Raw genomic sequence first — 21,028 nt, forward strand, 5'->3', positions numbered from 1 at the left:
ATCTTGGTCTTCCTCTGGGTCGTTTTCCTGCCAACTTGGCAGAAAACACTTGTTTTGCTAATCTTTCCTCGCCCATTCTGTTTAAGTGACCATACCACCTGAGATTAGCTCTGCTAATGCATTCTTGGATGCTGACAATGTCAAGTTCTTTCTTAATATCCTCATTTTTAATATGATATTGCCATTGATGCCATCTGTTCACGCCTCTAATCTTTCTCAGGACTCTCATATCTGCGGTCTCTAGTCTTTGGTCAAGTGTTTTACTTCTGACCCAGCTCTCAGATCCATAAGTTAAAACTGGTTTGAACACTGTCTTGTATACAGATAATTTAGTGTTCCGACTAATTTCTCTCTTATTCCATATGAATTTATTCAATTGACTTCCCACCATACCAGCTTTGCTGATTCTGTTGTCTATTTCTATATTTAATTTACCATCTTCAGTAAAAATCGTGCCTAAGTAGCTGAATTGTTTTACTTGTTCCACAGGTTCTCCATTCACAACACAGTTGACATTTTCAATGATTCTGCCTATTTTCATTGTCTTTGTCTTTTTATTGCAGACCTTCATACCATATCTATTACAACAGCAATTGAATTTAGTCAGAGAATCTTGCAGACTTGTAGCGGATTTATTTAGAAGTATAACATCATCTGCATAAAGCAAAGAGCTGACATTAACACCTCCAATTTTTATATCAGGTTTAATACCACTTTCCTTCATAATGTGATCCATATAGATAATGAATAACAGAGGGGATAATGTACATCCTTGTCTCACACCAGATTTAACATTAAACCATCTTCCTGTACTTCCTTCAATTCTAACTGCTGACTTACAACTCAAATAAAGACTAAGTATTGCTTGATATAATGCCCCATTGACACCATATAACTGCAGCGTATTGAATAGCTTCTCTCTTGGCACCTTGTCATATGCCTTTTCCAAATCGACAAAACTTAAATACAGATCTTTGTTATATTCCCATGCTTTCTCGACTATTTGTTGTAAAGTGAAGATCTGATCCTGACAGCCTCTATTTGGCCTGAATCCAGCTTGTTCTGCACCAAGCTTTTCTTTCACAATTCTTCTCAACCGTTTCTCAAGTATACTTGCATAGATCTTGCCAGGTACACTCAGTAGGGAAATACTACTGTAATTCTCACATTCAGTTTTATTTCCCTTTTTATATATGGGTACTATGAGAGCTCTACTCCAATCATTGGGAATTCGTCCCTCTGTCCAGGCTTTCTGAACTATGCAGTGAAGCCACTGTAAGACTTTTATACCACCATACTTCAGCATTTCTGGTCAAAAATCATCTACTCCTGCTGCCTTTCCACATTTCAAGCCTTTGATGGCTTTTTCTACTTCAAGTATGGATATGTATTCCTGACTGCATGCCTGGTCAGTGTTTTTTTTATCACTGTGCTGTCATCACTGCTTGTTTCATTTAGCAGTTTTTCAAAGTAATTACTCCATACTTCAAGGATATCTTTTTTTCCTGTTTTCATGTCACCTTTATCATCTCTAACTCCTTTTACAGCATTCTTTCCTCCATTCATAAGCTTCTTCAACAACCTCCAGAATATTTTGCCACCTTCTTGATATTTATTTTCTATATTCTTGCCAAAGTCCTCCCATGACTTTTGTTTAGCTAGTTTTACACACTGTTTAGCTTTCTTACATTTGTCTCTGTATTCTCTAAGAGCACAAGCTGACTTATTTGACAGGAACTTTTGGTATGCTTTCTTCTTTTCCTTGACTGCCTCTTTAACTTCCTGTGTCCACCAGGGAGTTCTGATTTTTTTATCCTTGCACACAACCTCACCACATGCCTCTCTGGCAGAATCAATCAATGTTTTCTTCAGAGTTTGCCACTGAATCTCCAAGGTTTGATTCCTGTTCTCAAACTCTTTCATTTTCTTTTCAATAATCTTTCTGTATTTTAGTCTACAGTTCACATCTGAGAGCTGCTCAATTTTTATTCGCTTTAAATCTTTCTTACATGTTATTCTTTTCAATATGAAATTCAATTTTATCCTGCTCAAGACTAAATAGTGATCAGTTCCAATTTCAAATCCTCTGTACACCTGGTGTCTTGCACCAGGGAAAAAACATCACTATCAACAATAACATAGTCAATGAGACTTTTCTTATTCCTAGCCTCTTCTCAGCATGTTAATTTGTGCACATTTTTATGTTGGAACATGGTGTTAGTAATAACCAGTCCATGTCCTGAGCAGAAATCCAACAGATATTTGCCATTATTATTAGCTTTGCTCTTTTCTCCAAATTTTCCCAAAATATTTTTGTATGTCTCACAATCATTTCCTACTTTGCTATTTAGATCCCCAACAAGGACCAACTTTTCCTTTTTCATTGTGTCAGTTGCTTTTTCTAAAGCGTCAAAAAATTCGTCCACTTCTACCTTAGTAGAACCTTCTGTGGGACATAGGCACAAATAAGTTTCATTGTCCAGTTCCCCATTCTCATATTTGCCCACATTACTCTACTTGAGACTGACTGCCATTCAAGAAGATTAGCCTCGTATTTTGTGTTGAATACTATGGCTACTCCTTCTTTTCCTTGATTGTCATTGCCTGAATATAACATTTTGTATTTATTGCTCAGAAAGATCTCACCAGTTTTGGTCTTTTTTTGTTTCAGTCACCCCTATTATGTCGATCTGGTACTTATCTAATTCCTCAGCTAGCTCCATTTCTTTGCCATTCAGACTTCGTACGTTGATAGTACCGATCTTTAACTCTGGTGATGTTGAGATGGGGTTTATTTTCAGTTTTGTTCCAGTAGCTGACTTTTCGCTGTTCGCCCTGGTTCCCTGGCGAAAACAAAGGAGGCCTTGTTTAACAGGGGCGACGCCCCAGCCGGCATGAAATCCCAAACATATGGAAGGTATATATTCGACCCACGAAACGTTCCTCACTAAAACAACTATAAACAGGACTAGAAAATCCAGTATCTTAAAAGCAAAAATAAGAATTGTAATACTAAAATTATTAAAACACTTAAGGAATAGAACAACGTAGTTAAGGATATAAATTAAATTAAACTTTAATAAATATTTTCCGATATTTCAGCAACGTCACATTGCCATTTTCTAAAGGAACTTACAAAAAAGTTACGTGCACATAGGCACTACAACACAGTAACTGGGAATGAAGAGATGAAGCTATTGTTCTCCTAACAGTCCTGATGGTGCCCTCTAGCAGGCTAAGTAGGTGTTCTTGGCCGTTGGGCTGAAGGTCTGCAGATGTAGGCCTCCCAAATTTGGGGCAGTCGCATACACCCAAATTTGTTGAGGTTTGGAGAATTTCTTAGGGCTGAGGCTGATTCCATAAAGAGTCTTTCAAATTTGTATTTGCTACGGTGTATCACTGTAGCTTTCTTCCACCGTATTCTGTGGCGTGTATCCAGAGCATGGTCCGCAAGCCCAGAATGACTGTATTTGTGAAAACGGATGTAGTCCTTGTGTTCCGAAATTCTGATATTCGCTGTCCTGCCTGTTTGGCCAAAGTAAGACAGTTTACAACTGCAAGGGACCTGGTAAACACCAGGTAGGTCTAGGGGACCTACCTGGTGTTTACTACTGTAATATTAAAAATAGGACATCATTGTTTCTGAAAGAAAACCATCTGAAAGAATGTTTATTCCTGTCATCGTAAATAGAATTTAGCTTGATGTAATTTTTTTTTTTTTTCACTAGAGATCATGCCAGTAGAATAACATGTGATCAAATCATTGTTTCTTTAGCTTACAGTTAATAATGTAACTCAGCTTGTCTTGTATATTAATCTATGCTCCAGATGATGATCTTGATGTGAAGATAGAAACGTCAGGATAATAAAAATGTTTCTTTTTTAACACAGTTGTAAATTCCATAAATTTTTAAAACGAATACTGATCACCGTGTAACTCTAAAAAAAGAATGAGATGCTTCAGTTTTAGCTAGGAAAGTTTTTGTCGGCATATGCTTCCAAGAGACCAGTTTTGTTGACGTTGAATGGCCGATCATCACAACCACCCTCCTGAATTATCTTTTGTAATTTTTCAGGAAACTTGGCCACAGAATCTTTATCAGCACTAGCAGATTCCCCAGTTATTCTTAAGTTATGTAGTCCAGCTTAATTTTTAAAATGGTCCGACCATCCTAAACTCACAGTAAAGCTTTTACATTCCTCCTGAAGTTTGGTTTCTTTCAACGAGGAAAAAATATTGAGAGCTTTTGCCTGAATATTCCTTGTACTAAGAGGTATTCGTTTTTGGTTACAATCCTCAATCCAGAGTGATAGAAGACACTCCATCTCGATCATTAAATGGCTTCTATTTCGGGTGATCTGCATGCTTAAAGAAGCAGTAGCAACTTTTCCTTGTTCTTTGTATTCTTTCTTCTTATTTAATTTAATATAGTCCAAACTGTAGACTTGCTGTATCCCAGGTCTCGCACAATCATTATATTACTAGTGCCACCTTCATGTCTCTTAATGACTTCCAGCTTTTCCGGTCTCTGCAGATTGGCGACTAAAAGTTTTGCGTAATGCAAAAAAAATCACGTTAACTGATTAATCACTCGCTTAAAGTGGGAAATAGTATCATTTCACTCAATCATATTAACTGATTATCACGCATATCGAATTTGCAAACGTTAAGCAAGGTTTTCCTGTATATGCAGATTTTCGATTGCATGGGAAGGTTTGGCATCTATAATCTCCTACATAGTTCAAGGGTCAATTCTAAAGGTCAAGGATACTCTGAAAGAAACTATTTTTAGGGCACAATTAAGAAACAATTAGACTATTTTAGGGCACAATTATCACTTAGATGAAAACTGTTTCACAGTTTTCATCTAAGTGATAGAACAGGTTCATTTACTTAAACATAAACAGGTGATTTGTGAAAAGCACCACAAGCTTTTTGTATATTGTGATGAAGATAGAGTCCAACCATCAGGGTGTGCTCTCTCTCTCTCTCTCTAGCAGAACTGTAAACCTGAGATCCAGAATCTAGGTTTGACCATACAAGTACACAACAGAGGCAGGGCAAGGAACATTGAGTAGCACCCATTCTATAAAGGAAAGAGTGCAAAGGATATTCAATTTTTATTTATTTTTTTTTTTTACACTTGTCTCTCAGTTGACACATGCATGTATAATGTAAGCTTTCTGTCAAAGATGAATCCCAAACTTTGACTCTAGTGCTACTGGAATAACACTTTGTCCCATTCTTAAATAAAGATCTGGACAAAGGATATATTTTAAGTAAAACTGTATACAGACTTTTTATGCTGAGAACCTGAAGCAATTACTCAGAACTCATGAAGAGAGACGATCAATTTCTTGTTGAAGTTGTCTTTCAGTTACCCTCATATTGCAGGAATGACAAAATGTGAAGTCATTGACATAAAGAGAACTGCCTACTCTGGTAAGAAGCTGTTCGGTGATTGAATTAACTCTGATAGCAAAGAGTGTCACACTCAAGACAGAGCCTTGAGGAACACTTGGCTGGACAGAAAATTTTTATTCTCGTAGAAAGGCTAAAAGTCCTGATGGTGTCCCCTAGCGGGCTATGTGGGTATTCTTAGCCGTTGGGCTGAAGATCTCCTGATGTAAGCCTCCCAAATTTGGGGCAGTCTCATGCAACCAAACTTGTTGAGGTTTGGCATGTTTCTTAGAGCTGAGGCTGATTCCATGAATAGTCTTTCATATTTGAATTTGCTACGGTGTATTATTGTAGCTTTCTTCCACCGTGTTCTGTGGCGTGTGTCCAGAGCATGGTCTGCAAGACCAGAGCTATACTGGCGAAACTGGATGTAGTCCTTGTGTTCTGAAATCCTGATATTCACTGTCCTCCCTGTTTGGCCAAAGTAGGACAATTTACAGCTGCAAGGGACCTGGTATACACCAGGTAGGTCTAAGGGGAGTGGTTAGTCTTTAGTGGAGCAAATAAGGGATGCCAATTTTCTACATGGTCTGTAACAAGAGATCAAGTCATGTTTTTTTTTAAGATTTTGGTAATTTTTTTCGAGGTGCCTCGGATGTAGGGAATGGTAGGGGGTTGTGGTTTACTGGTTTCAATATTTTTTGGATTTTTTTTGGGGGGGAATAGCCATTGGCTGGGGAAGTGTTGAGGATGTGATTTAATTCATTGGTTAGGGCACTGTCATTTGAACAGATTAGTTTAGCCCTGTTGTATAGTGTCTTAACAACTCCATATTGTTGTGTGTGTGTGTGGGGGGGGGGGAATTGTTGGTGAATATATCTGCCTGTATGGGTGGGGTTTCTATAAACTGAGAAAATCAAAGTTCCATCAGGCTGGCAGGTGACTAGTGTGTCTAGGAAAGGGAAGCTGTTGTTTTCCTCTTTTTCCAGGGTGAACTTCATTCTGGGGTGTTAGTTGTTTAGGTGTGTTAAGAAGGAGAGGAGTGTATCAGAGCCATGTGGCCAAATAGCGAACACATCATCTATAGCGAAGCCATATGGTTGGTTTTTGTGGGGCAGAGTTCAAGGCTTTCTCTTCAAAGGTCTCCATAAAGAAACATGCCCAAACCCCAACAAGTTTGGTTGCATGACACTGTCCCAAATTTAGGAGGCTCACATCAGGAGACCTTCAGCCCAAGAGCCAAGAATACCCACATAGCCCTCTAGGGAGCACCATCAGGATTTTTAGGAAAACCATAGCTACCTCGCTTCGTTCTCATTTACTGTGTTTAGTGCCTGCATGCATGTATCTTTATTGCAAGTCCTTTTGAAGATGGCAACGTGACGTTGCAGAAATATCGAAAATATATAAAAGTTTATTTTAATGTATATTCTATTGTACATTGTAATTTCCTTAAGTCATTTAGTAAGCAGAAAATTTTTTAATAAAAATAAGGTGTCCCTCCAGACCATGATTAATGCAGTCCTTTGATATGCCATATATCCAGGATATGTCTTGCCTTTTCCATATCAAAGAACATCAAAACCAGATATTCTCGTTTCAAGAAAATGTCTCTGATACATGTTTCTAAATGGACCAAATGATCCAGTGTTGATCTGTGTCTACGAAAGCCACAACATGTGCTGGAGAGAGAGAGGTTTGTTACTTTCTAAGTACAAGAAAAATTCTTGCATTTACCACTATTTTCCAATATCTTGTAAAGATAGCTGGTCCGAGTGATAGATTGATAATTGTTTGCTTATGGTGATCCTTTTCAGCTTTTGGGATGGCAATGACAACTAACTTATACTGAGAATCTGGAAACGCTTCTTCTGCAAGTATTTTGTTATATAGTAAAAGAAGAAGATCCAGAGAATGTAATCATCATCAAATTCCTGCCATGTACCCTCAAGGGGTGTACAGGATATGATAGTACTACATGAAAAAAATTACATCATTATTAATTTCCTATCTACAATTTTCCTCCAAATCAGTCTGTTACTTGTCAACACTCCAACATTATCAGATTTTATATTTCTATCGTCTAAAGCACTTTGTACCGTATCAATCCACCTATATCTTGGTCTTCCTCTCGGTCGTTTTCCTGACAAGCTGGCAGAGACCACTTGTTTTGCTAATCTTTCCTCGCCCATTCTGTTTAAGTGACCATACCACCTGAGATTAGCTCTGCTAACGCATTCCTGGAAGCTGACAATGTCAAGTTCTTTCCTAATATCCTCGTTTTTAATATGATACTGCCATTGATGCCATCTGTTCATGCCTATAATCTTTCTCAGGATTCTCATATCTCTGTGGTCTCTAGTCTTTGGTCAAGTGTTTTACTTCTGACCCAGCTCCCAAATCCATAAGTTAAAACTGGTTTGAACACTGTCTTGTATACAGCTAATTTAGTGTTCCGACTAATTTCTCTCTTATTCCATATGAATTTATTCAATTGACTTCCCACCATACCAGCTTTGCTGATTCTGTTGTCTATTTCTATATTTAATTTACCATCTTCACTAAAAATCGTGCCTAAATAGCTGAAATGTTTTACTTGTTCCACAGGTTCTCCATTCACAACACAGTTGACATTTTCAATGATTCTGCCTATTTTCATTGTCTTTGTCTTTTTATTGCTGACCTTCATACCATATCTATTACAACAGCAATTGAATTTAGTCAGAGAATCTTGCAGACTTGTAGCGGATTTATTTAGAAGTATAACATCATCCGCATAAAGCAAAGAGCTGACATTAACATCTCCAATTTTGATATCAGGTTAATACCACTTTCCTTCATAATGTGATCCATATAGATAATGAATAACAGAGGGGATAACGTACATCCTTGCCTCACACCAGATTTAACATTAAACCATCTTCCTGTACTTCCTTCAATTCTAACTGCTGACTTACAACTCAAATAAAGACTAAGTATTGCTTGATATAATGTCCCATTGACACCATATAACTGCAGCGTATCGAATAGCTTCTCTCTTGGCACCTTGTCATATGCCTTTTCCAGATCGACAAAACTTAAATACAGATCTTTGTTCTATTCCCATGCTTTCTCGACTATTTGTCGTAAAGTGAAGATCTGATCCTGACAGCCTCTATTTGGCCTGAATCCAATGTAATCAAAGATGTTTTATCATCTCATAACGCGTTTCCCAAACTATGTTCCACGGAAAGTGAATTTGTGAAAAATTATCAAAATTAATATGAGCCTGGAATGGTTTTAAATGCTGTGACAAGTTCAAACACGTTTGAAAATCAGGCGCTCCTCACTTTGCATGTGGATTGTGCTATTAAAGCCAGCACGCACTGGCCTTGACTCAGCTGCCCACGGTTGTCGACACATCTGAGCATGAGTGAAGTACAGAGGTATCTATTCTAGGAAACGTGCAGACACAAGCAAGGTCAGTGCGATGCGATGTAGCCCAGCATGCCTGTAGTGCCAGGAATGCCAGCATACTTTAAGACCTTGACTCGGCCACCTGCGGTTGTCGAGATCACTGAACATGAGTGAAGTATGGAGGTATCCATTCTAGGAAACGGGCGGTCACAAGCAAGGTCAGTGCGATACAATGAGCCTGGCACGCCTGTAGTGCCGGGAATGCTGCTGAGATGCATCATTTGCAGAATGATTTGAATAGGCTGGAATTGTGGACATGTCACTTCAATGTTAATAAATGTAAAGTCATGCACTTTGGTGTGATTAGATATCCAATGTTTTATTCTATTGGTGTGCGCTGTCGCATTTTTGCGATGCAATACAGCCTGCTGCGGCAATAGTGTGTGCTTAGCTTTACAATGAATAATAAGACCGATGATACTCGACTCTAACCAAGGTGTTCTGTTAAAATTTCAGGATTTGTGAAGTGTTCCATCGTAGGAAAAGGTTGAGAAACCGTCATAATGAATGTCATTTGTGGACAAGACTAACTGCTGTTTCTCTTGTTCTTTCAATATTAAAAATTTAGGAGGAGGGTAGGAAGTTGTTGCTGAGATTCTAGCAAATGTTTCTTCCTAAAAATGTCAGCTATGGCTTTGTTTGATTAATCAATAATGTAAATTGAATCCAAGATTGCTTTTGACTCGTACATCTAACATAACATGCATTGGGTCAAGCACGGTAAGAAAAGTCTCATTGACAATGTTATTGTCGATAGCGATGTTTTCTCCCTGTTGCAGAACACCAGAGTGTACAGAGGATTTGAAATTGGAAGTAATCACATTTAGTCTTGAGCAGGATAAAATTGAATTTCATATTGAAAAGAATAACATGTAAGAAAGTTTTAAAGTGAATAAAAGTTTAGCAGCTCTCAGATGTGAACTGGAGACTAAAATACACAAAGATTATTGAAGAAAAAATGAAAGAGTTTGAGAACAGGAATCAAACCTTGGAGATTCAGTGGCAAGCCTTGAAGAAACCCTGATTAATTCAGCTAGAGAGGCATGTGGTAAAGTTGTCTACAAGGATAGAAAAATCAGAACTCCATGGTGGACACAGGCAAATAACTCAGCTTGTGCTGACTTATTTGCGGAATACAGGAATAACTTATTTGCTTTAGAGAATACAGAAACAAATGCAAGAATGCTAAACACTGTGTAAAACTAGCTAAACAAAATTCATGGGAGGACTTTGGCAAGCATATAGAAAATAAATATCAAGAAGGTGACAAAATATTCTGGAGGTTGTTGAAGAAGCTTAGGAATGGAGGAAAGAGTGCTGTAAAAGGAGTTAGAGATGATAAAGGTGAAATGAAAACGGAAGAAAAAGATATCCTTTAAGTATGGAGGAATTACTTCGAAAAATTGCTAAATGAAACAAGCAGTGATAGCACAGTGGTAAAAAACACTCAACAGGCATACAGTCAGGAATACATATCCATACTTGAAGTAGATGATATTCGACCAGAAATGCGGAAGTATGGTGGTATAAAAGTCTTGCAGTGCCTGCACTGCATAGTTCAGAGGGCCTGGACAGAGGGACAAACTTCCGATGATTGGAGTAGAGCTCTCATAGTATCCATATATAAAAAGGGAAATAAAACTAAATGTGAGAATTACATATTTCCCTTAACTCTGTAAGGGAAATACTTGGTAAGATTAGGTATTAATTTTACCAGGAACTGAGTGTTCCTGGTAAGATATATGCAAGTATACTTGAGAAACGGTTGAGAATAATTGTGGAAGAAAAGTTTGGTGAAGAACAAGCTGGATTCAGGCCAAATAGAGGCTGTCAGGATCAGATCTTCACTTTATGACAAATAGTAGAGAAATCATAGGAATATAACAAAGATCTGTATTTAAGTTTTGTCGATCTCGAAGAGGCATATGACAAGGTGCCAAGAGAGAAGCTATTCAATACGCTGCAGTTATATGGTGTCAATGGGACATTATATCAAGCAATACTTAGTCTTTGAGTTGTAAGTAAGCAGTTAGAATTGAAGGAAGTACAGGAAGGTTGTTTAATGTTAAATCTGGTGTCAGACAGGGATGTACATTATCCCCTCTGCTATTCATTATTTATATGGATCACATTATGAAGGAAAGTGGTATTAAAGATGATATCAAAATTGGAGATGTTAATGTCAGCTCTTTGCTTCATGCGGACGATGTTACACTTCTAAATAAATTCGCTACAAGTCTGCAAGATTCTCTGACTAAATTGAATAACCGTTGTAATAGATATGGTTTGAAGGTCAGCAATAAAAAGACAAAAACAATGAAAATAGGCAGAATCATTGAAAATGCCAACTGTGTTGTGAATGGAGAACCTGTGGAACAAGTAAAACATTTCAGCTACTTAGGCACGATTTTTAGTGAAGATGGTAAATTAAATATGGAAATAGACAACAGAATCAACAAAGCTGGTATGGTAGGAAGTCAATTGAATAAATTCATATGGAATAAGAGAGAAATTAGTCAGAACACTAAATTAGCTGTATACAGGACAGTGTTCAAACCAGTTTTAACTTATGGATCTGAGGTCTGGGTCAGAAGTAAAACACTTGACCAAAGACTAGAGACCACAGAGATATGAGAGTCCTGAGAAAAATTAGAGGCGTGAACAGATGGCATCAAGCAATATCATATTAAAAACGAGGATATTAGATGCATTGCTGAATGCTGAGAATCTTATACTGAGAATAAGATTTTCATTGTCAGCGTCCAGGAATGCATTAGCAGAGCTAATCTCAGGTGGTATGGTCCCTTAAACAGAATGGGCAAGGAAAGGTTAGAAAAACAAGTGTTCTCTGCCAGGTTGGCAGGAAAACGACATCAAGTGGAAGACCAAGATATAGGTGGATTGATACGGTATAAAGCACCTTAAACGATAGAAATATAAGATCTGATAATGTTGGAGTCTTGAGAAGTAACAAACTGATTTGGAGGAAAATTGTAGATAGGAAGTTAGTAATGATGTAAATTTTTCATGTAGTACTATCATATCCTGTACACCCCTTGAGGGTACATGGCAGGAATTTGATGATGATGATAGTTCATCCTGGCCAAAGGTTATTGGCATCAGTGAGACATGGCTGACTGAAGATAATATTGTAAGTGGGATAAAATGTGAAGAGTATACTGTTTTCAGAGAGGATAGAGAGCAAAGAATGGCAGTGAATTATGATGATGGCTAATAGCTGATGAACTGCAACCAAAGAGGAACTGAACTGCAGGTGAATGAAAACAGTAAATTTGAGGCCATCTGGTGTGAGATAGTGGGTCAGTAGAACAAAATATACAGTAAAATATACAGTTGGTTGCTTCTATAGACCAGGGGATGTAAAGGATGATGGGGGAATAGTAGGGATTGGTAAATAAGCTCAATGAGTGAATATTTTTTTGGGGAGGTCATCTTCATCAAATTCCTGTCATGTATCCTCAAGGGGTGTACAGGATATGATAGTACAACATGAAAAATTTACATCATTACTTACTTACTATCTACAATTTTCCTCCAGATCAGTCTGTTACTTATCAAGACTCCAATATTATCAGATCTTATATTTCTGTCATCTAAGGCACTTTGTACCCTATCAAACCACGTATATCTTGGTCTTCCTCTGGGTCATTTTCCTGCCAACCCGCAGAGAACACTTGTTTTGCCAATCTTTCCTCGCCCATTCTGTTTAAATGACCATACCACCTGAGATTAGCTCTGCTAACGCATTCCTGGATGCATTTTTTGGGGAGTGGGGGGCTTAAACTATGAAAACATAGACTGTTAGGAGGAAAGGACAAACGGGAGAAAGGAAATGGAATTCGTGCAGTTACTAAGGAATGATTAGTTCCAACATGTGATGGAATATACTAGGAGTTTACAATGCTAGATCTAGTAACTGCAGAGAATTTATCTATAACCAATATGACTACATTGCCACCAATTAGAGTGATCATGTGGTCTTGACTTGAGGTGGCTAAATGTGTGGAAATTTTCAGTTAAGAGGAGGGGAGCGGGTTATATGTGGAATTATAGGGCTGGTAAGTATGACAGACTTAGGAGATTGCTTGGATCAGTGTCACGCATGTGAAACTGCAAGGGCTGGATGTCGATGGTGCATGGGAAATAATAGCAGATTTCATACCTCAAGTCAGGAGAATAAAACTAGTGGGAGTTAAATGAATGAATACCATCATGAATGAATTTTTAGCTCCTGCTTGAGCAGGAGCTAAAAATAAATAAATAAATAAAATAAAAATTGTGGGGAGAATTCGGGGAGAAAGATAATTACCAGGTACACGAGCAGTACAAAGCACAGGCCAGAAGGGTAACCAGTGTGGTAAGAAAGGCAAAAGATAATCCCAAAGAGATCTTTCAATATGTTCCAAGTAAAAGGAAGAACAATTTTAATGAATGCCAATGGCAGGGAGGTAACTGAATCAGACAAAACAGTAGAATTACTAAGTGAACACTTAGCAAGAGTATTTCATCCATGGAGATTTTGCAGTAACAAGAGAGGCAAAGGCTTATATGGAAACTGAGGTAATTGAACCAAAGGTGCATGGCATGTTACAGAAACTTTATGTGAATACAGCTATGGGATTAGATGATATACAAGCTCAAGTTTTATGAGAAGGTGCTAGGGAAATGGCAGTACCTTTGACAATGTTGTTTAATCTAAGTTTAATCTGGGTTAGTCCCAAGAGAGTGGAAAGAGAGGAAAATAGTTCCACTGCATAAAGCAGGTTCCAAGACTGATGTGGCAAATTACTGACTGATCAGCATATCAGGAGTTATAGCCAAGGTATTGGATCTGTACAGCTCGAAACACTGTGTGAATCCGAAATCCATCCAACTTTACAATATCCTTCACACATTTATCAAGAGCAAACTACAGGAATGGAGAGACAGAAATGGGATACTATATGTAAGCAACATGATTTTTTGAAGGATAGGTCATGCCTCACTAACATGCTCACATTTTATAATACAGTAACAGCTGAAGTGGATAAAGGTAATGGTTTAAGGTGATACTGCTGGACTTTACAAAAGCTTTTGACAGGATATTGCATAGAATTCTAATCAATAAACTGCAACACATGGAGATGGATGGTGGTGAAGTGGATAAGAGGGTAGTTGGAGAGATACCAGACCATACTTTATTCAGCAGTAGAGTCTAGTAGAAGGCCTGTGACTAGTGACCACAGGACTGTCATTGACATGCTACTATTTAATATGTACATTAATGATACAGGAAAGAATCTGAGAGGAACTATTCAGTTGTTTGCTGATGATGCAAAATTGGGTAGAGCAATAGCCAATAAAGATGATGCTATTTGCAGGATGATATAGATAGACTGGCAGCAGACAAAGGAGAATAGAGATAGGTTTAATCTTGCAAAGTGCAAGGTTAGGCATTTTGGGGTGGAAAGAGTGCCAGCTGTGTATCACACTGATGGAACTGTACTCCAGGAATTTAGGAGTGTTAGTGGATAGAGTTGAAGTTTAGAGGGGTGTATTGAAAAAGTGACTAAAATGGCTCATCCGATTACTTGGTTACTGAAGAACACCCTGACAAGCAGAGATAAGCAGGTTATTATAGCTCTTTATAGAGGTTAGTTAGACCCATTCTTGACTACTGCAAACAGATCTGATCGCTTTTGTTTCCTGGGAATGAGGAGGAGGTAGAGAGGATCCAGAGGAAAGTGACCAATATGGTGACAGGTCTAGGAATGAATCTTATGAGGACAGGCTGAAGATCTGTGAGTTACAGAAATTGGGTGATAAATGGAAAAGGGATGATATGATCAACATCACCACATCAAATTCCTGACATATATCCTCGGGGGGGGATACAGGATCTTATGACAGTATTACATGAAAAGGTACATCATTACAAACTTCCTATCAATAATTTTAATCCAAATTAGCCTGTTACCTACTAACATCTGAATATTATCACTCTATATTTGTCTTTTAAGGCACTTTTTACTGCATCAATCCACTGCTATCTTCATCAGGATGGCAGGAAAAAGATCGAGAGAAAGACTAAGAATACTTTTTTAGCTAATCTTTCCTCCCGTTCTGTTTAAGTGGTCATACCACCTAAGATTAGCTCTACTAACACATTCCTGACTGCTAACAATGTCAAGTTCTTTCCTAATATCTTTGTTTTTAATATTATACGATTGGCCCTATGCCTCCCTGTGCGTCCTATGTCCATAGATGTGTGTTCATGGGACTAGTTTGCCTGTTCTGGGGAACGAAAAACCCGAGTTTCCAGGTGAAAAAACCGCCTACCTCTGTATGAGACTAACTAACTCATTTTTTGTCAAAAGAGACCAGATAAAGGTTCCTCATGTCACTGACGAGAATCAAACCCAGGTCTTTCCAACCAAAGGGCTTCGTCTATAATGACTGAGCTACGGAGGCTCTCCTAATTTCATGAGAACTCTAATTCCTTTTACAGTACTCTTTCCTCCATTTCTGAGCTTTTTCAACATCCTCCAGAATATTTTGCCACTTTCTTGATATTTATTTATATACTTTATTTTCAATGGTCTTACCAAAGTCTTCCCATGACTTTTGTTTACCTAATTTTGCACAATGCTTTGTTTTCTTACATTTTTCTCTGTATTCCATAATAGCACGAGCTGACTTTCGATATGCTTTTATTTCCTTGACTACCTCTTTAACTTCCTGAGTCCACCATGGAGTTCTAATTTTTCTATCCTTGCAGATTACCTCACCACATTCCTCTATGGTTGAATCAGTTTACTTTAGGGTTTTCTGCCGAATCTCCAAGGTTTGGTTCTTGTTTTCAAACTCTGATGTTTGTGTATTTGAGTCTACAATTCACATTCGATAGCTGTTCAACTTTGATTCCTTTCAAAACTTTCATACACACCCTTCTTTCCAACATGAAGTTCAATTTTATCCTGCTCAACACTAAATGATGACCACTTACTATCTCAAATTCTCTGTATACTCGTGTCCTGAACCAGTGAGGGAAACATCACTGTCGACAATAACATAGCAGATTAAACTTTCTTATTTCTTGCATCTTCTCTCCATGGGAATTTGTGTACATTTTTATGTTGGAACATGGTGTTAGTAACAGCTAGTCCATGTCCCGAGCAGAAATCTAGTAGGTACTTAATGTTATCATTAGCTTTGTTAATTTTTTAAATTTCCGCAAACGTTTCTTCTTTTTTGGTAATTATTTCCTATTCTGCTGTTTAGATCTCCAACAAGGATCAACTTTTCGTTTTTCATTGTCAGATGCCTTCTCTAATGCCTTGAAAAATTCCTCCACTTCTTCCTTAGTAGAACCTTCTGTGGGACCACAGGCACAAATAAGTCTCATTGTCAGTTTCATCATCATCACGAAATATGGGCTTACGGCCCGTTGATGTCCGATGCCTCCTTCACTATCTTCTTCCACCTTTCTCTGTCCAGTGCACAGTGTCACAGTTTCTGTACACCCATTCCTTTATGTTGTCTATCCATTCTCTGTATGGTCTACCTCTTCTGTTTACATCATCCATAATACCAAACATGAATGTCTTTATCTTCTGTCCTCACTCAATAGATTATAAAACAGCTTCTATTTTATAATCTTCTGCATTGGATTCTTCTTTGGTTGTATCTTCCGATAGAACTCTTCATTTGTGACTTTCTTACCCATCCTATTCTTAGAATTTTCCTGTAACAAGTTCTTTCAAATGCCAAAATTCTTTTTTTCTCAATTCCTTATTTATTACCCCTGTTTCAGATCCATACAGTACACCACTAAAGATGCATGTTTCCAGTACTCTTAGTTTTGGTTGCAGGCTGATCACTTTACTTTTCCAGATGTTATCCATGGCCTCCAGATTTGTTCTTCTCTTTGCAATCCTCATCTTTATTTCTTTTTTCCAGTTCAAATCATATGTCATTTTACTTCCTAAATATGTGAATTGTTCTACATTTTCTATTTCAATTCCATCCACTTGCATCTTTTGTTTCGTCTTCTTCTTCTCACCAAATACCATTGTCTTTGTTTTTTCCAAGTTCATAACAAGTCCAAATCTTTTCCCTTTCTCATTTAACAGTTTCAATGTTTTTTGTAGTTCTCATCTTCTTCAATAATAAACATGTCATCTGCAAATCTCAGATTGTTAATTCTCATCCCATGCACTGATATTCCTTTTACATTTTCCTTCATTTTATCCATTGCTCTTTCTAAATGTGCAATGAAAAATAATTGGTGATATTGCCCCCCCTGCTATACCTCTGCTTGTTTTAAACCATTTCCCCAAATCATCACCTATTCTAACTGCCACAACTGCATTCTTATAAAGATCTTTTAATATAGCTATTATTTTTCTGTCAATTCCATAGGATTCTAGCACTGCTAATGTCACTTTCTGGTCAATAATACTGTCAAATGCCTTCTGAAAATCAACAAAGCAAGCATATATGTTTTTATTTTTTCTCCTAGCTTTCTCTGCTATTAATTGCATTATCAAAATCTGTTGAATTGTAGTTCCATCTTTCCTAAATCATGCTTGCTCATCTGCAAGGTATGCTTCCAATTTTGTTCTCAGAATCTTTCTGTAAATATCATCATCATCACCTTACCAAGATGACTTGTCAAGGCAATTGTTCTATAATTTTTACATTCTAACTTTTTTCCTTTCTTGTATAATGTCACTAATATCAATTTCACCCACTCCTCTGGCATTTTCCTTTCTTTCCATACCATATTACATAGTTGGTGCATTTCTGTAACCACACTTTCGCCACCATATTTAATCATTTCTCTAGTGATGTTATCATTACCAGGACTCTTGTGTTTTAGCTCTCCTATTGCTTCTTCTACCTCTCCTCTTAAAATGTCCATATCATACTCATTACCTGGTGGTGATATCTGCTTCAATTCTTCAGTCAGTTTCCCAATGCTATCTAAATTTAGTTTTTCTTCATACAACTCATTACAGTATCTTGTCCACCGCAGTATAATTTTATCTTTATTCATCAATATTTTGCCTTTTTCATCTTTAATCGTTTTGGTTGCCACCTTTTATTAATGGTTCTAATCGTTTTGTACACCTCCCTAGTTCTTTCCATAGTGCTGTTCTATATTATTGCGCTGAGCTTCTAACTATTTCGTCTTATCCATTCTGACTGCTTTTTTCACCTCATTACACTTTCTTCTACATTGCTCCTCTATTTGTTCTGATAAATCCCTTCTTATCTTCAACATTCTTTACTCCCATGTTTCTTATCTAATCCACTTCTTTTCTTCTGGTACTGTTTCTTCAACTGTATCTTCTATTGCCTTCATTACTCCTTTCACTTTTACATTTGAATTTTTTTCTTTGTCCACACTTAAGTTTCTCTTCTTCTAACACAGTTCTGATTGTCAGTTTCCCATTTTGATATTAGCCAAAATTACTTTACTTGATATTGCCTGCCATTCAAGAAGATTATCCTCATATTTAATGTCTAATATTAAAGCTACTCCTTTTCCCTGATTGTTATTTCCTGAATATAACATGTATTTGTTGCTTAGAAAGATCTCTCTTGTTTTTGTCTTGTTTGTTTTTGCTAGTTCCATTTCTTTTCCGATGCTTCTTATGATGATGATGCCAATCTTGATTTCTGCTGATGTTGAGTTGGGGTTTGTTCCAGCAGCTGACTTTTCACTGTTTGTCCTGTTCCCTGATGAAAACAACAGTAATCCAGTTAAACCTTGTTTAACTGGATTACACCCTAGCTGGCATGAAATTCCAGATGACATGATTGAGACATACAAATTACTAAAGGTTTTTAGAAGATTAATATAGAGGAAATTTTTCAGAACAGATCTGGTGGTAGAACTAACATCGAAGAACATTGGTGCAAATTAAAGGAAATAATATTAAAATCGGCAGAAAACACAATAGGTTACACAGAAAAAAGTTAAAATGATGGATCTCGAATGAAGTAAAAAGGTTAAGCGATCAAAGGAAAAGCATGAAACTAAAACAGAAATGAATATAATAGATTAACCAGAGAAATTAGAAAACTAGTTAAAAGAGACAAGAATAACTGGTTAGAAGAAAAATGCAAATTGGCAGAGAAACTATCAAAAGAAAATAACCTTCATGGATTATATAAACAAACAGACCAAATTAGTAAGACACAGACAACAAAAATTATAATGATCAAAAACAAAGAGGGACAACTAATTGAAAGTAAAACAAAAAGAATGGCCAGATGGGAAGAATACTTCAGAGATTTATATAATAAAAACAGTTCCCAGGATATTACTATTCCAGCCACTGAAATGGAAGAGGAAACAAATATCTTTACCAAAGAAATAATAGCACACAGCATAGAAAAACTCAAAACTAGGAAAGCACCTGGCATTGATCAAATACATGCAGAATTCTTAAAAGCAGGAAAGGAACAACTTTTGGAACCATTAAAAACATTATTTGAAAGGATCTACAAAAAATAAAGCAGTGTCAACTGATTGGACCAAATCAGTTATAACTCCTATATACAAAAAAAGGAGATAAAACAAAATGCAATAATTACAGAGGCATTAGCCTTCTCAGTATTCCAAGTAAGGTTTTTACGAAAGTACTCCAAAAACAAATTAAGTCATATATAGAACTAGCACTAGGAGAAGAACAAGCAGGTTTCAGACCAGGATGAAGCACAATTGATCAATAATTCACCTTAAGACAGCTAATAGAAAAAGACACTAGAGTACAATCAAAGTTGCTATATAAATTTCATAGACTTCTATCAGGCATTTGATTCAATCCGTAGAAGAGAACTATGGAAAACTATGGAAGAATTTGGAATTCCCAACAAAACAATAAGAATAATAAAGAATCTGTATGAGAAATCTGAAAGTGCAGTACGAATGGAGGACACCTTAACCAACTGGTTCAACACAGAGAGTGGAGTAAGACAGGGATGCAATCTGTCACCAGACCTGTTCAATCTTACACTGGAAGAAACAACCAATAAGTCCTTAAACAATGAAGACTCCGGAATCAAAATATATGGGGAAAATGTAACAAATTTAAATTTTGCAGATGACATTGCATTACTTGCAAGCACAGAAGAAAATCTACAGTGAATTTCTGATAAAATAAAGGAGCAGCGTATAAAATCTGGATTATACATAAATATAGACAAAACAAAAATTATGCAAATAGAAAAAAGAAGCACCAATCTGAAAATTGAAATTGATAGTAAGAATCTAGAGCAGGTAGAAAATTTCACGTACCTTGGAGAAGTTATTGAGTACAATGGTGAAATTACAAAAGATATAAACAGACAAATCAGTCAAGCATCCCAAACATTTGAACGACTTAATAAAATATGGAAGTCAAGAGACATCAAACAAGTAACAAAAGTAAGAGTCTATGAAACAATGGTCCTCCAAATACATCTCTATGGAAGTGAATGCTGGAATCTCAAAGAGGCTGAAGAGAAAAAATTATTAATTACTGAAATGGGTTGGCTAAGAAGATTACTTGGAGAATCTCTGCTGGAGTGACTAAAAAACAAAGACATAAAGAAACAACTAAAACAAAAAATAACAATAACAGACAAAATCCAAGAAAGAAGACTGCGATGGTTTGGCCATGTGACCAGAATCGAAACAGAAAGACTACCATCTAAAGCCCTGAATACAATGATGGAAGGTAAAAGATCCAAAGGACAGCCCAAAATTAGATGGATACGCAAAATAAAAGAGTACCTGAAAACCAAATCACAACAAGCGACACCAAACTAGACAGAATTGTTTGGACTCTCCCAGGACAGACAGAAGTGGAAAGAGTTCATTTGGCTTCATCATCATCCACATAGATAATGGAAGAGAGAAGAAGACAAACACGACTCGTTAAACAGCATGATGTACCTTGCCCATGAGGGTGTCCACTGACTTCTTTCCAAGCAGTGTATAGTAGGGTAGGGTGGTCTAATTAATACTGAAGTCCCAGCATGCTGTAGTAAAAGACAATTAACATGGATGAGCAGAATAAAGGAGGTACTCCATCAGATATGTTCATATTATAATGCTGTAGTTACTGTTGGATCAACAATAAAAGTAACAGAATGCTAATTAAAGGGGGCTTATTTTCT

The 21,028-nt window shown here is 37.0% G+C and overlaps 1 protein-coding gene across 1 annotated transcript in view; it reads right to left on the minus strand.

Moving 5' to 3' along the window:
* The window catches only part of e(r) (enhancer of rudimentary), a 101,325-nt gene that overhangs the window by 43,552 nt on the left and 36,745 nt on the right, over positions 1–21,028 (minus strand). The window lies entirely within an intron of this gene.

Source organism: Typopeltis vanoorti, chromosome 17 (assembly GCF_054136105.1).
Source record: "Typopeltis vanoorti isolate ZY-2024b chromosome 17, IOZ_Tvanoo_1.0, whole genome shotgun sequence".
Taxonomy (NCBI): Eukaryota; Metazoa; Arthropoda; class Arachnida; order Uropygi; family Thelyphonidae; genus Typopeltis; species Typopeltis vanoorti.